This window comes from Microtus ochrogaster, unplaced genomic scaffold (genome assembly GCF_000317375.1).
Source record: "Microtus ochrogaster isolate Prairie Vole_2 unplaced genomic scaffold, MicOch1.0 UNK66, whole genome shotgun sequence".
In the NCBI taxonomy this organism is placed as follows: Eukaryota; Metazoa; Chordata; class Mammalia; order Rodentia; family Cricetidae; genus Microtus; species Microtus ochrogaster.
In genome coordinates this window covers 1,336,211-1,349,556 of record NW_004949164.1, presented here as the reverse complement: position 1 = coordinate 1,349,556, position 13,346 = coordinate 1,336,211, and the positions used below count along the sequence as shown (strand labels likewise).

Here is a 13,346-nt window from a genome sequence, read left to right as displayed (position 1 = left end):
GGATCTCTGGGAGTTCGAGACCAGCCTGGTCTACAGAGCTAGTTCCAGGACAGGCTCCAAAGCCACAGAGAAACCCTGTCTCGGAAAACCAAAATAAATAAATAATAATAATAATTATGAAAGCTTGGCCTTAGCTTAGGCTTGTTCCCAATTAGCTCTTAAAACATCAATTAACCCACTTATATTCGTCTATGTTTCTCCCACATGGCTCGTTCCCTCTCCTTAGTACTGTATGTCCAACTTCCTCTGCACCTGGCTGGTAAATCTCCTTTCTCAGAGTTCCTGTAAAAGTGTGTGTACTCATAAAATTACTCCCTGGAAGTAATAATAGAACCAATGACTCCAGAGGCTGGGTATGCAGCCAAATGCCTTGGGCTTGATCCTAGCACTGAAGAAAACAAAGTTCATCTGTGTATATACTCACAGAGACACACATATGCACATATAAAATCAGGCCTATAAGCCTAGTTACTTGAGAGGCTGAGGCAGAAGGATAAAAAGTTTGAGACCAACCTGGACAACAGAATGAGTTTTAGGCTAGTCTGGACAACTTGGTAAGACCCTAGAAGGAAAGGAAGAAGAAGGGGAGGGAGGAGGATGGAGAGAGAGGGAGATTGAAGACATGCTGAGGTTACAATTTAGTGATAGATGTGCTTAGCTTGTGAAAGAGCCTATGTCCAAATTTCCAGCACTATGGCTAAGTATGTGTGTGTGCTCACACACGTGCATGTGTGTGTGTGTGTGTGTGTGTGTGTGTGTGTAAATGAGAGCATGGAGAGTGAGCGGACTTGATTTGGGTACCATTTTCTCCCCCTTTAAAGACTTGTTTATTTTCTGTGTGTGGCTATTCTGCCAGCATGTGTGAATGTTCACATGAATCCTCTGGAACTGGAATTACAGAGTTTTATAAGTCATATGGGTACTGGGAATCAAACCTGGGTCCTAAGGAAGAGCAGGCAGTCAGTGCTTCTAACCATTCATCTCTCCATTCTTTTCATAGTACTTTTGAAATATTAAAATTATATGCAAACATTCATCAGTAGTTTCCAGGATTGAGGCAGAGAGTGGAAAGCAATACCTGTAGCTTTGTAAGGATAGTGTGGTGATTTGAAAGAAAATGTTCCCCAAAGGGAGTAGCAGTATTAGGAGGTGTGGCCTTGTTGGAGGAAGTGTGTCATTGTGGGGGCAGGCTTTGAGGTCTCTTTGGCTCAAGCTTTGCTCAGTGTGACACTCAGATCACTTCCTGCTGCCTGCGAGATGTAGGACTCCAGGTATTTCTCCAGTACCATGTCTGCCTGCACACTGCCATGTCCCACCATGGTGAAAATGAACTGAACCTCTGCACTGTAAGTGAGCCACCCCAGTTAAATGTTTTCTTTATTAAGAGTTGCCTTGGCCACAGTGTCTTTTTTTAGTTAGAAACCCTACCTAAAACAGGCGGCATGGAATTCTTTGGGCAGGCACAGTTTTGCATCTAGAATGAAGATTGTTCACATAATGTCTATGTGTGAACTCAAAATAACAGAGCAAAATTGAAATGATACAAGTCTTTAAACTGTTAAAGCCAATCTCTAGTGACGTACCTTCTCCAACAAGGTCACACCTCTTTCCCCAAACAGTCCCACCAACAGAAGACCAAGTATTCAGATGTTTATGGGAAACATCTCACTTAAGCCACCACACAAATAAAAATTTTAAAAAAGATGTATCATTGGGAGGAAGTAAAGGGTGTACTTGATCTTTCAAAGTCTCTCTCTCCCTCCCCCCCCCTCTTTTTCAGGACCATAGGTGTGAGCCACATGTGATCCACCACTGTGTTGTACAATTAGCCTTAATATGAGTTTTGTGACATTATCTCAAGGTCATATGTTTGAGTTAATATGTCAATTTCATTTTCCCACTGAGAAATATCTGTAGAGAGTTGTGTGGAGCACACCTGAGGGTGCTGGCTCCCTCCCTCCGTAATCCCAAAAGCGAGTGCTCTCTCTGATAATCAATGATCACGCAATGATTATCAGCTGCCTGCATATGCGTGAACCTATGGGCAGTGCCCACCTGGCAATCCGGGGTTGGTAGCCCATGCCTTTTTAAGGGCTGGGAGAGGTTTGCCCAGAGAGAGGGGAAGAGGAAAAGGAGAGAGGGGAAGAGAGAGAGAAAGTGAATAAAGTCCTGGAATAAACTGCAGTGAGAAGAGCTCCGGGTGTCGCGTCATCCTTGCGGGTCAAGGGTGGCCGCGACAAATATCATCTCTGAGACCTCATTATAAAAAATGTAAAGATTTATTTTACTTTTTTTTCTTATTGTTTATTTACTTTATTTTATGTACACTGGTGTGAAGGTGTCAGATCCCCTGGAACTGGATGATCCCCTGGAACTGGATCTTCAGACAGTTGTGAGCTGCCATGTGGGTGCTGGGAACTGAACCCGGGTCCTCTGGAAGACCAGTCAGTGCTCTTAACCGCTGAGGCAATCTTTACGATCTACTTTCTTACACAGTGTGAACAAAATCCAGTCATTTTCTCAACACGTCTAATTTTAGACGTGGTGTGACCTCCCTGTACCTCATCATTTTATCTGTGAGATAGGATCCATTCTTTTATCTAACAACAATCAAAGAAAAGGAGGCCATGAGATGAGAGAAAGCAAGGGAAGATGAGCACGTGGCAGGAAAGGAAAGGCAGATGGTGCAGTTATCATCACAAAAAATAAAACATAAAAATATATGCGTATATCAGCATTTGTGTGTGTCTAAGAGGGTCAGTGACAAATCACAAGATTCCGGGTCCTCCTGCCTGTGGATCTCAGTCAGGTTAGGTAGCAATGCTTTTTGACCTGCCGAGTCTTCCTGAAGTCATCTAGCTTACCTGTGGATACTGAACATGTGAGAACTTGTCCCTATGATTGTAGACCTAACAGACTGAGTATGAACTTTCGGGAAGAATTTCTAACTGGAAAGAATAGGGGTCAAAGAACAGGATCTTCCATCCCTAATGGCTTCCTGAAGAACCCAGAGGTTCTTCAGGAAGCCATTAGGGATGGAAAACCCGGGCTTTCCTACTGGACAGTTCCATAATGCCAAGTGATGGTTGGCTGATAGAATATGGTTACTGTCATTGATCATTTTGTATCATGCTTTGGTCTTTCTAATAAACCTCTTGAAGCCAGGCATGACTTGCATGCCTGTAATCCTGGGACTTGGGAGGTGCTGACAGGATAATTAGATGTTCAAAGTTCCCCTCACCTGTAGAGCTTGAGGCCAGCCTGGGCTGTGTGAGATATTATGTTAAACAAAAAGTATTTTTAAAATTAAAAACAAAACACCTCTTGGACCCTCGTGGAATCAGTTTAATAAGATCTGTCTCTTAGCCAATTGTGTCCACTACCTGGTGCTGGGGAGCTCTTAGGGTCTCAGTCGTCATGGTGTTTGGGTGTAAATTTTTGCTGCTGTCAATTAGTCTTTCTTCTAAAAAACTATGGGCTGGGGAAGTGGCTTGGTGAGTGTTAGAGGGGAGGCTGCTTGTTGGTTCCCAGCTGCTCTCTGCTTCTTCGTCCCAGCCACCCAGAACCGAAATAATCACACAGAAACTGTATTAATTAAATCACTGCTTGGCCCGTTAAAAAAAAAAAAAAAAAACAGGATCAATCCAGCTTTCCAGAAACTCAGTTTCCTACAGACCTGGAAAAGTGCAGGCATTTTATTGAGTTGTTGCAGGGGTAAGGTTTATTAGTCATGAGAATGGTTTTTTTTCTCTCTCCTCTCACCCCCTACTCTGGGAAATTTCTTATAATTTAAAGAGATTTTCCCATTTAAGATGCAGATTAATGGCCTGTTTGTTCCCAGATATATCCCAATATTACCCTGTATGTGGTGGGTTCTTGTCTTGCGGTAAGAGACTAAAAAGTACTGGGGAAGGGGAACTCATTGGGTGACAGGTTCCTGGGGTTAAAGGTGTGAGAATCTGTTGTCTCCTGTTCCATGTGTGTTCTCCTGTTGTGTTACCCTCTCTTCTGTCATAGACTGGCTTCTCTCTACCCTGGAAACTCAGCAAGCCTTGGAAGATCTCTTTTTACTTCTTTGTTGTGAGAACGTCACTATTATGGGATTTCACATGCTTTTCTTAAGTCATGTTTGCTAGACCAATTCTCCAGAAACTTCCTGAGAGAGAGGATGTGGGACATAAAATGTTTGGAGTCATGTAAATCCCACCCCCTCGTTTAGGGTTGGTAAAGCGACTCTGTGGTGAACGTGCTTGCTCCCAGGCCCGAGTCTGACGCCTGGGTCCCACAGGGCCAGACGGGAGCACTGACTCTGCAAGTTGTCCTTTGACCTCCCCACGCACACCACGCCATCGGCCCCTCCTGGATAAACAAAGGTAATGAAAATGTCTACATACGTGTTGTCAGTAGGTCAGTAGTCTGGCTGACTCACCTTGTCTGCTTCGGAGGATGATGTCACGAGTTCAAGGAGTGACTGAGCTCCAAGCTTGACTGCACTCCATCAGGAGAAGACCTACTTTGGATTTTTTAGTTTTTGTTTAATCTTACAAGTCATTGACTTCTGTCTTATAGCTTTCAGTTATACCGGGTTTAAAAAAGGGCAGCATTCTGAATCCGGATCCTTTATCACTATCTTGCATTTGTCTTTCTTTTTGCAGACTATGCACGTCGGATAGACATAAAAGCTGGCCTCGATGTGGGGCGTTTGATGGGCGGTCCCATCAGGCGATCTGAAGTCTTCGTTCTGCTAAACTCTCTGTCTCCTTTCCGTCATTTCCACCTTTTCCTTCCCAGGATGCCCCAGGGAGTGAGAGTACGTCTTCTGCCATACTTTATAAAAGGGTTTTGTTTATCATCTCCGATTTTCTATACCCCACCCACTTTCTAGGAGATTTCTTCAACTTTGTTTAGTAACTTCAAAAAAAATTCTGTCACTAAACTATTGAAGAATTTTTCTCTTCTTTTACCTCCGGAAAAAGTTTATTATAATAAAACAAAAACACAACTCCAAGTTCCTGTGTTGTATTTGTTTCCCCCCCCCCCCCGCACCTTAGGTCCTCTCAGACCTCCTAATATATTTAATTTTTCTTTATTGTAAAAATATTTCACAAGTACCTGATTTTCCTTGGTTGTTATTCATACTTAAGATTAGAAATTAAAACTGATTTTGGATGCTGTGTAGCCTAGAGATTTTTCGGGATTAAACCAAGACCCAGCTATTTGTTTGGAATAACTCAAATGTCAGTGTCTGTTGTTACTATGGTACCATTTTTCCAGAGACGGGACAGTTTTGCCTGTTCCTTAAGAAGCACCAGCGTTCTAGTCTGCAAGTCTGCGGAGCAAAGGATGTGGGATTTGTGCTCTGTACCGACATTTCGGTCTCACTCTGACTGTTCCCTTCCAAAGTTCCTACCCTTTAATTCTTGATCTTCCGTCTTCCTCTTAGACCTGCCGTCAGTTTTCACATACACTGCATCCAGTGTTTCTGGCCTGTCTGTCCATCAACCGGGAGCTAGAGGACACCTTCTGGGAACAGAGCCTGAGCTGTGAGTCCTGGGGTGACGCGGATAAATGGTTCTGAGCCAGATCTGAGCTTGCAGGATCTTTGAGATTCTAACTCCGCTGCACTCCAGAAGGGCGGCACCCAAGGGCCGATAAACGCTAAATTGCAGACGGGATTGGAAGCAAAAAACCTCGAGAGTTTATTATTTATTTATTTATCTATCTATTTATTTATTTATTTTTGTCTAAGTTTCTGACTAGACAGAGGAAAAAAAGTTTACCTTATAGGGATTTGTATTTCTACATCTACAAACAATTGCATACACATTCATTATCATTGAAAGATTCACTAATTGACATCATATCGCGGTGTCAGGGTGGCCGAGTGGTCTAAGGCGCCAGACTCAAGCTCAGCTTCCCTGGATGGGGGTTCTGGTCTCCGAATGGAGGCGTGGGTTCGAATCCCACTCCTGACACACAGTCTTTTACTCGTTTTCAATTACTTTCACAGACTCTTCGTCTTCTCTCCTTTTCATTTTCTGTCTTAGTCGGCTCGGGACCTTCACGACGTGTCATATTAATCACAAAACGCCCTGAGTCCTGTGCTTTTCCACCAGCGGAAAAACATCTCCGTTTAGGAAACGTGCACAAACTCCATAGTGACACAACTGACAGTTGGGTGTGGAGTTGACAGGGTCAAATATACCTTTTTCACTGCCAGGGCCTTATAGAACCAAATGCTGGAATGCAAAAGGAGCTGTTCATTGCATGGAATTCAATGAAACTATGTTCCAGCAAAAAAAAAAATTCCTAGGAATAAGGTTCCACCGAGATTTGAACTCGGATCGCTGGATTCAGAGTCCAGAGTGCTAACCATTACACCATGGAACCAACCCACTCCCATCGGTGCTACAACGTGTATCTCTGGACACTGATTAAAAAAAAACTTGAACCATCCCACGGGTGTTATTTAAAATTTTGTTACAAATTTAGTTTGTTTCAAAGTGACTTATTGTTACCTTCTCGTGAATTTCTCAGCTGTATCCTTGGTCCTTCTTTTATTTATTTTCCTGTTAGAGTGTTTGCTGTTCTCTTAATCTTTTTTTTTTTTTTTTTTTTGGTTAGCATACAAGTAAATGAGTCCAATTGTGACATTTTCAAATATATAAGTTAGTAAACTTTGCTCTTATCCCGAACATCCTTCCCCATCTCCCTTCTCTTCTGGCTCTCCCCCTGCCCCCAGTCTACTTTCACAGCACAACTGTCCTTGTGCTCTTTGTAAGCGCCTGTTTGGTACGCAGATGAAGGGGAGCACGACCTTAAATGGAATATTTATCTCTTATCTCTGCCTCTTGATGATCCTAATAGTCTTTTTATCGGAGGAATTAACGTTTTAAGTGGAAAATCTTCGTCTTCAGTGTCTGGACCACAGAAATGGTCCGGCGCCACGTGGTGCGCACCACACCTCCCGTGTGTTCTTCTGCATCTCGGGGTCTGGCATCCAGAGCAGTTCCTGCTGTTTGTGCGTTTTTCCCCAGCACAAAAAGCAAAGTGACTACTAGTCCTATCGTTAGAAATTGTTCAAAGACGTATATAGCCCCTCCTTCCCCCTGCTTCATTTACTCGACACGCGGTATCTGCAGACTGGTCAGGAGCAACTACTGTGCATGCCCCCAGCTGCAGCCGTGAACTGCTGCGGCTTGTTAATGCTTTTCCCTCATCACCAGGCAGCTGGTGCCAAGGCGGAGTCTTTCTCCCTCTTCTACAGCCCCAGGATCCGCCAAAGTTTACTCGGTGCGTGCAGCGTGAACGCGAAAACCAACACAGTGGGCTCCAGGAAGAACAAAGGAAGGTTCAGTCCTGTCAGTACCATAGAGCCGTTTTAGACTTGCGGGGTCTCTTTTTGTCTTCACAGGCTCAATTCAATGAGTCTAAGAAAGTCAATTTCTCCTTCTTTCCCTTTCCCTCCCTTCCCCTTTCCTTTCTTCCTCCCCCACTCCCTGGTTCCCCTCTTCCTGGGGGACAGGCACCCTCTCTCTTTTTCTGTCTGTATCACTGAGTTGACAGGAGACCCAGGACAGCCTTCAGGAGAAGATAATTTCTGAGTTGAGGCCCAAGACTGAGGAGCAGGAAGTCCCAAGGGGTCTCTAGCTGGAGGATAAGAGGCAGTGGCGAGGCAAGGCATTTATTTTATTATTTACAAATTTACTTTTATTAACTTTTTCATACAGTATATTTAGATCATGGTTGTTCCTTCCCGCTTTGTTTTATTTTCCTTTTGCAAGGTATTAAGTGTCAGATTAAGCTCAGGTGATCTTGGTTCGGGTACAAATGAAATGCAGAGGGCAGGCTTTCCGTCTCCCGGATGGGAAGGAATTCACTTCTTCAGCGGCAGAGGCCCGATTTGGTTGGAAGTCGACTCCAGGGAAAGGGAAAGTTTCACACTCGTTCTTCATTCATCGACCAACGTAGCGAGAAAGAAGTGTGGAGTCTTCACGCCCTAGCTCACAGTCGGTGCGTTATAATATTTTTTAACATGAGTGAGTTAAAGAAAAACTTGTTATCTGTTGGCAGGTCCTTTTGGCCGGTGAAAAGGAAGAGATTAGGGGAATAAAGGTCACACATTACGTGCTTATTGATTGTTAATTGAAGTAAATAGTTGAAGGCATATCCTCTCCCGGGACTGCTGTGGGTGTGGTATGTATGAGTACGATTTGTAACCCGAGGAAACAGAAAGCAGGAGGGGAAAATCTTAGCGGGTGAGAAAAATATTCATTGGTCTGAATTGGAAGCGTAAGAAAATGGTGGCAGCGGTGGGATTCGAACCCACGCCCCCGAAGAGACTGGAGCCTTAATCCAGCGCCTTAGACCGCTCGGCCACGCTACCCCTGTGGTTGGGCCACCTTGTCTTGTCGTCTGGAGTAATTGCACACTTTCGGGCTCCTTTCCCGCAGTTCCTTGCGCACGGCCCCCTGCGGCGGGCTCTCGTTCGGCCGTCTCTACGGTTTTTTAGCGCAGCCGCGGAGACTCGTGGGCACAGGGGCACAGCAGGCTCTGTTTCTGCTTTGTTCCTCGAGCTTCCGTAACAGCAGCTGTTTGAAGAGCTATCGTAGCTGTAGACTTTTCATGAAGATGACCACAGGTACCTGTTCGTGCGGCGCTGTCCGCAGGCGCCTCCTTAGCGCAGTAGGCAGCGCGTCAGTCTCATAATCTGAAGGTCCTGAGTTCGAACCTCAGAGGGGGCAGCCGCAACATTTTTTTTTACTTTTTTTTACTTTTACTTTCCTTTCGGAGAAGAGACTTGAGCTCGAGTGTGTAGGTGGGCAAATCTCTCTCTCTCTCTCTCTCTCTCTCTCTCTCTCTCTCTCTCTCTCTGTCTCTCCTCAAACCATAAAAAGTACAATGTTCTTTGTTTTCGCAAAAAGAAACCCAAGCACTATTTAATGAAACTGAACAGGTAATTTTCTGTTTGTATAATGTAATGGTCGGTTACAAAGTTATAAAATAGTGATTTTTTTAAATTTTTTTACGTATTAAACACTCGACAAGCGTGGTGAAGCATGCCTATGATATTCCAACAGCCGAGAGGCAGAGGCGGGTGAATCTCTACATGGCTAGTTCCAGGGCTCTGTCTTAAAAACAAACAAACAACAAAAACATTAAACATGTAATCATCATTGACTCCAATTGGAGCCAGGAGAATTTCAGGTGCCTTTGAAATATATTTGGCAATTGTTCATGTTAACACACCATGACCAGAAAATTCCCCAGGTCAGAATGTAACAGAGAGGGAGGTGGGATGCGAGTGTGACAGGTAACCGACGTTTAAGGTGTAAAATGTGTGTAATTGTTGGTTTGCTTCTCTTTAACCATTCTTCTGGGATTGCTTACTATCGGGGTCACTCCATTCCACCCATGATCCTCTATGTCAAAGATGACACAGAACGAAAATACAAAAATAAATAAAAACAAAACACAAACGTTCCTCTACAGTCTCACCACGTTGTACCTTTGCTCTTGACAGAATTTCTAAGTTATTTAAACTTCAAGAAAAAAACTCTAAAGGAGAAATAAGTGAAGCAAGCAAGGAAGACAAATGGTCAGGGTTAAGATTGTATTTTGCATCCAGCTTTAGCAGCTCTGTGGAGCCGGGAGAGACGCCTCGCAAGTGTGTATGTTTGTCCCCTATCCTCATGTCGTGCGGCCACTGTCTAAATCCGCGTAGCCGTCCATCCCGTCTCAGGCCCGGATCTGCCGGCCGGCGTCTCAGGCTTTCTCTTAAAGTCGGTCAAAAGAAGAGTCAGAGAAATTGGCAGGCAGGCGGGAGGAAGGAGGCCGACTTGGGGTCTGAGTTTTTCTTCAACTCTCGAATTGTCCCAACCTCCGTTCTCTTCTTGGGGTCCCAGGACATCTCTTTATAGCAGTAACCAGCGGCTGGAGTAGCACACCTGCTCCCCTTCCCCTTTCCTGAGCTCAAAGAGGTGAAGGTTTAACAGTGAGCATCCAGGAAATGCTCTCCGGGAGATTTCATTTTAGTGGTAAATGACGGATAATAGATTTTTAAATCAGCTGACCAAAAAAATATTAAAAATAAAAAATAAAAAACAAAACAGATATTAACACCATGTATCTTTATTCACTCTAGAAAGACTCAGCAGTAAGAGCCCGGATAGCTCAGTCGGTAGAGCATCAGACTTTTAATCTGAGGGTCCAGGGTTCAAGTCCCTGTTCGGGCGCTAGTCTTTTTTTTCTTTTAGATGCCTAAAAAAAAATTTTTGGGGTTACAGACTGGGTTATAGTAAGGTTGTGTTTATTAATAACCAAACCGATGTTTTAGAAGGCCTGGCAATTTTGCAGAGCTCTATTTAACGAGACTGAAAACCTAGGTTACATCATGTATCCAGGGCGTGGTGGTAAGGAAACTTCGTATGTGTTCGAAAGACTTCCAGGCAAAATCCAGCATCAATTGTTCATCTATGCATTCCTTCTTTCAAATAAATTTTAGGGTAGAATGCAGTATGAAGAAAGACCTTGGGAAAATTGCTCCTGTCAACTGGAAAAGGAAGCTACTTGTACAGCAATTAGACAGTTTTGAGTTTTTAAACCACATAATACAATTTTTTTTAATTAAGAGAAAAGATAGTGCCCCCTCTGAGGTTCGAACTCAGGACCTTCAGATTATGAGACTGACGCGCTGCCTACTGCGCTAAGGAGGCACGTGGCAAATGCTCTCTGATATATTATTTTAGTAACAAATTATACTTTCCCTACGTTAGCCCAGCCAGTGTTCTTAAATGAGTTTGTTTGTTTGTTTGTTTTCTCATTCCTGAAAATACCTGGAAGATTCAACATCTTCCCCAAACTGAAAAGATAAAAAGAGCCGCCCTGTTCTTCTGCTCTTCCTCGGACGTACACAAGAGTTTGTAATCTTAATAAAAGCATTTCATCTCACTTCATCTCACTCCTTCGTTGCAAGTCAGATTTGCAAGGTCGTCTTCCCAAGTCCCTTCGACTTTTCTGCTGTCTCTTTACTACCCCTCGATCCCCAGGAGTCCAAAAGGGACGTAAGAGATCTCAAAGCCTAAAGGATAAATTGTTCTTTACACAAACTCTCGGGAATCTGATAGTGTGAGAACAGGAAGAGATGAAAACCCGATTTACCTAGACTCGCCCGGGAGTGCCTCTGGTTCCACACTGGAATTTCCCGTTCTTAGCGTCTGCCTGGGATTTATAAAACCATTGAGTGTTTGGTTTTTCGCGTTAAGTGTGGAAGTGAGAGAAAATACAGAAACCTTTTAAATTACGACCCCCACCTCCACCCCGACCCGCCGCACGCCAGAAAACAAACTGGTTTGCCAGCTGTCTCTGCCAGCTTCTGCTGAGTTAGTCCCTGGCTTTGATAGTAAGACCCCAGTGTTGCAAATGACCCAGCCACGGGGCTTCAGTGTATGGTAGTGTGTGTAGTCCTGAGTGGTCTGTCTTCACCCGTGTAAAAGTAGATTAACCGCTGAGACAGTGCTACTTCGCATCAAGGTTTATGATGGTTTATTTTTGAACACGGTGAATATCATGACCATATTTCCCAAGAGTTCGGATAATGAAATGAGAAAGATTATCAGGCAAATGCCAACACCACCTAGACGTCAGCGGATAACTCTAAGTGGTGTCCAATTTAAAAAAAAAAAATGGAAGGACACACAACTGGATTGCGGAATAGATCGATGAACAAAACAGAGCAAACTGCGGAGCATGGAAAGAAGAATTTAGATGTAGCCATGCATAGGGAGTGTGTTAGTCAGGGTCCTCTAGAGGAACAGAACCGATTGAAGGAAGTCTTTATTAGTGTGGCTTGCAGGCTGTGGTCCAGTTAGTTCAACAACGGCTGTCGACCACTGGCAAGCCCAGGAATCCAGTAAGTTGTTCAGTCCACACGGTTGGATATCTGAGTTGGTCTTTAGTATAAGCTGAAATCCTAAGAAGAAGGCCTGAATGGCAGGGAAGGAAGGAATTTGCTGGGGAGAGGGAGCAGCCCAAGAGAGAGCAAGCTTCCTTCTTCTAAGCCTTTTATACAAACTGCCACAGAAGGTCTAGCCCTGATTAAAGGTGGATCTTCCCCCCTCAAAGGCTGAGTGAGTCTTTCCACCCTATCAAGACAAGAATCTGTCACAGGCGTATCCAGATGCTTGGGTTTTAGTTAATTCCAGATTTTTAGTCAAGTTGATAGCCATGAAGAGCCATCACAACAAGACTAAACTCACAAGGCTGCAATGAATCGGATAGTAAAAGTTAGACAGTAAAGAATTTCCAAACAGTACCAATGCTGAGTTTAAAACATCATTGGGCATTAGTAGTTGAAAGCAGATGCTGTTTTGTGACTTCCCTTAGTTAGCTTTTGATTATTGTGAAAAACACCGCAAAAACAACTTGGGTAAGAAAGGGTTCATTTCACCTGACAGCTGTAGTCCATTATCCAGGGAAGTCAGGGCAGGAACTCATGGCAGACAGCTGGAGGCAGGAACTGAAACAGGCCGTGGAGGAGTGCTGCTAACTGGCTTGATTCCCCGTGGCTCGTTCAGCGCCTTCTACACCCCAGGACCACCTACGAGGGGTGGTGCCACCTGAAATGCGCTGGGCCCTCTAGGGCTCTCATTAATCAAGGCAATGTCCTACAGACCTGTCTATAGGTAAGCTGATGGAAACCATTTCCCAGTCCATGTTTTCTTCCCAGGAAACTCTAGCTTGTGTCAAGTTGACAAGGAAAAAAAAAACAAAAAACAAAACAAAGCAACAAAACAACCCCGACATAGCTCCTTGGGTTACTATCTAGATTAAGAAATTAGAACAGTTTGGGGGGAGAAAACCGCAGGAAATTTTAATGCCCTGTGCGAGCCCCATTGAAGAAGCTATGCTGACCCTGCTCTCTATCAGGTCATGTATCAAATCAAAGCCACCGAAACGCTTTCCCTAGATCTTAAGTTTGGAATATGGCCTTGAAAATCATCTTGACTAGTATGGACACTTAATGAAGCCTCATGTGCCAGTTCATTCCTCTGTCAGCTTGACGGGTTTAGCATGCTCAGAGATGGCGCACCTCCAGCATGTCTGTCCTTCCGCAGATAGTTAGCCGACGAAGAAACACCTGCCCTGAATGACGACAGCTGGACTGAGCGAGAAGGGAAAACCCAGGTTCATCATTTTTCTGCTTGCTGGGGACTCCGTGAGACCCCGCGTCTGTGTCTTCCTGCACAATGGACGGCACCCCCACACTATAAGCCACAGGAAGCTCTTCTTTCGTAAGCTGCTTGTTTCCGCTATTTGGACTCAGTGATTGACAAAAGTACCATTCC

The 13,346-nt window shown here is 44.2% G+C and overlaps 6 non-coding genes across 6 annotated transcripts; 3 read left to right on the top strand and 3 right to left on the bottom strand.

Moving 5' to 3' along the window:
- Window positions 1–5,870: 5,870 nt before the first annotated feature.
- Window positions 5,871–5,975, top strand: Trnal-caa. Its single transcript has 2 exons — window positions 5,871–5,908; window positions 5,930–5,975. It is a non-coding gene; the product is annotated as a tRNA-Leu (tRNA).
- Window positions 5,976–6,318: 343 nt separating this feature from the next.
- On the bottom strand, window positions 6,319–6,390 carry Trnaq-cug. The gene has a single exon. It is a non-coding gene; the product is annotated as a tRNA-Gln (tRNA).
- A 1,914-nt stretch (window positions 6,391–8,304) lies between these two features.
- On the bottom strand, window positions 8,305–8,386 carry Trnal-aag. The gene has a single exon. It is a non-coding gene; the product is annotated as a tRNA-Leu (tRNA).
- Window positions 8,387–8,671: 285 nt separating this feature from the next.
- Trnam-cau lies at window positions 8,672–8,744 on the top strand. Its single transcript has one exon. It is a non-coding gene; the product is annotated as a tRNA-Met (tRNA).
- A 1,418-nt stretch (window positions 8,745–10,162) lies between these two features.
- Window positions 10,163–10,235, top strand: Trnak-uuu. The gene has a single exon. It is a non-coding gene; the product is annotated as a tRNA-Lys (tRNA).
- A 407-nt stretch (window positions 10,236–10,642) lies between these two features.
- Trnam-cau lies at window positions 10,643–10,715 on the bottom strand. The gene has a single exon. It is a non-coding gene; the product is annotated as a tRNA-Met (tRNA).
- Between the last annotated feature and the right edge of the window lie 2,631 nt (window positions 10,716–13,346).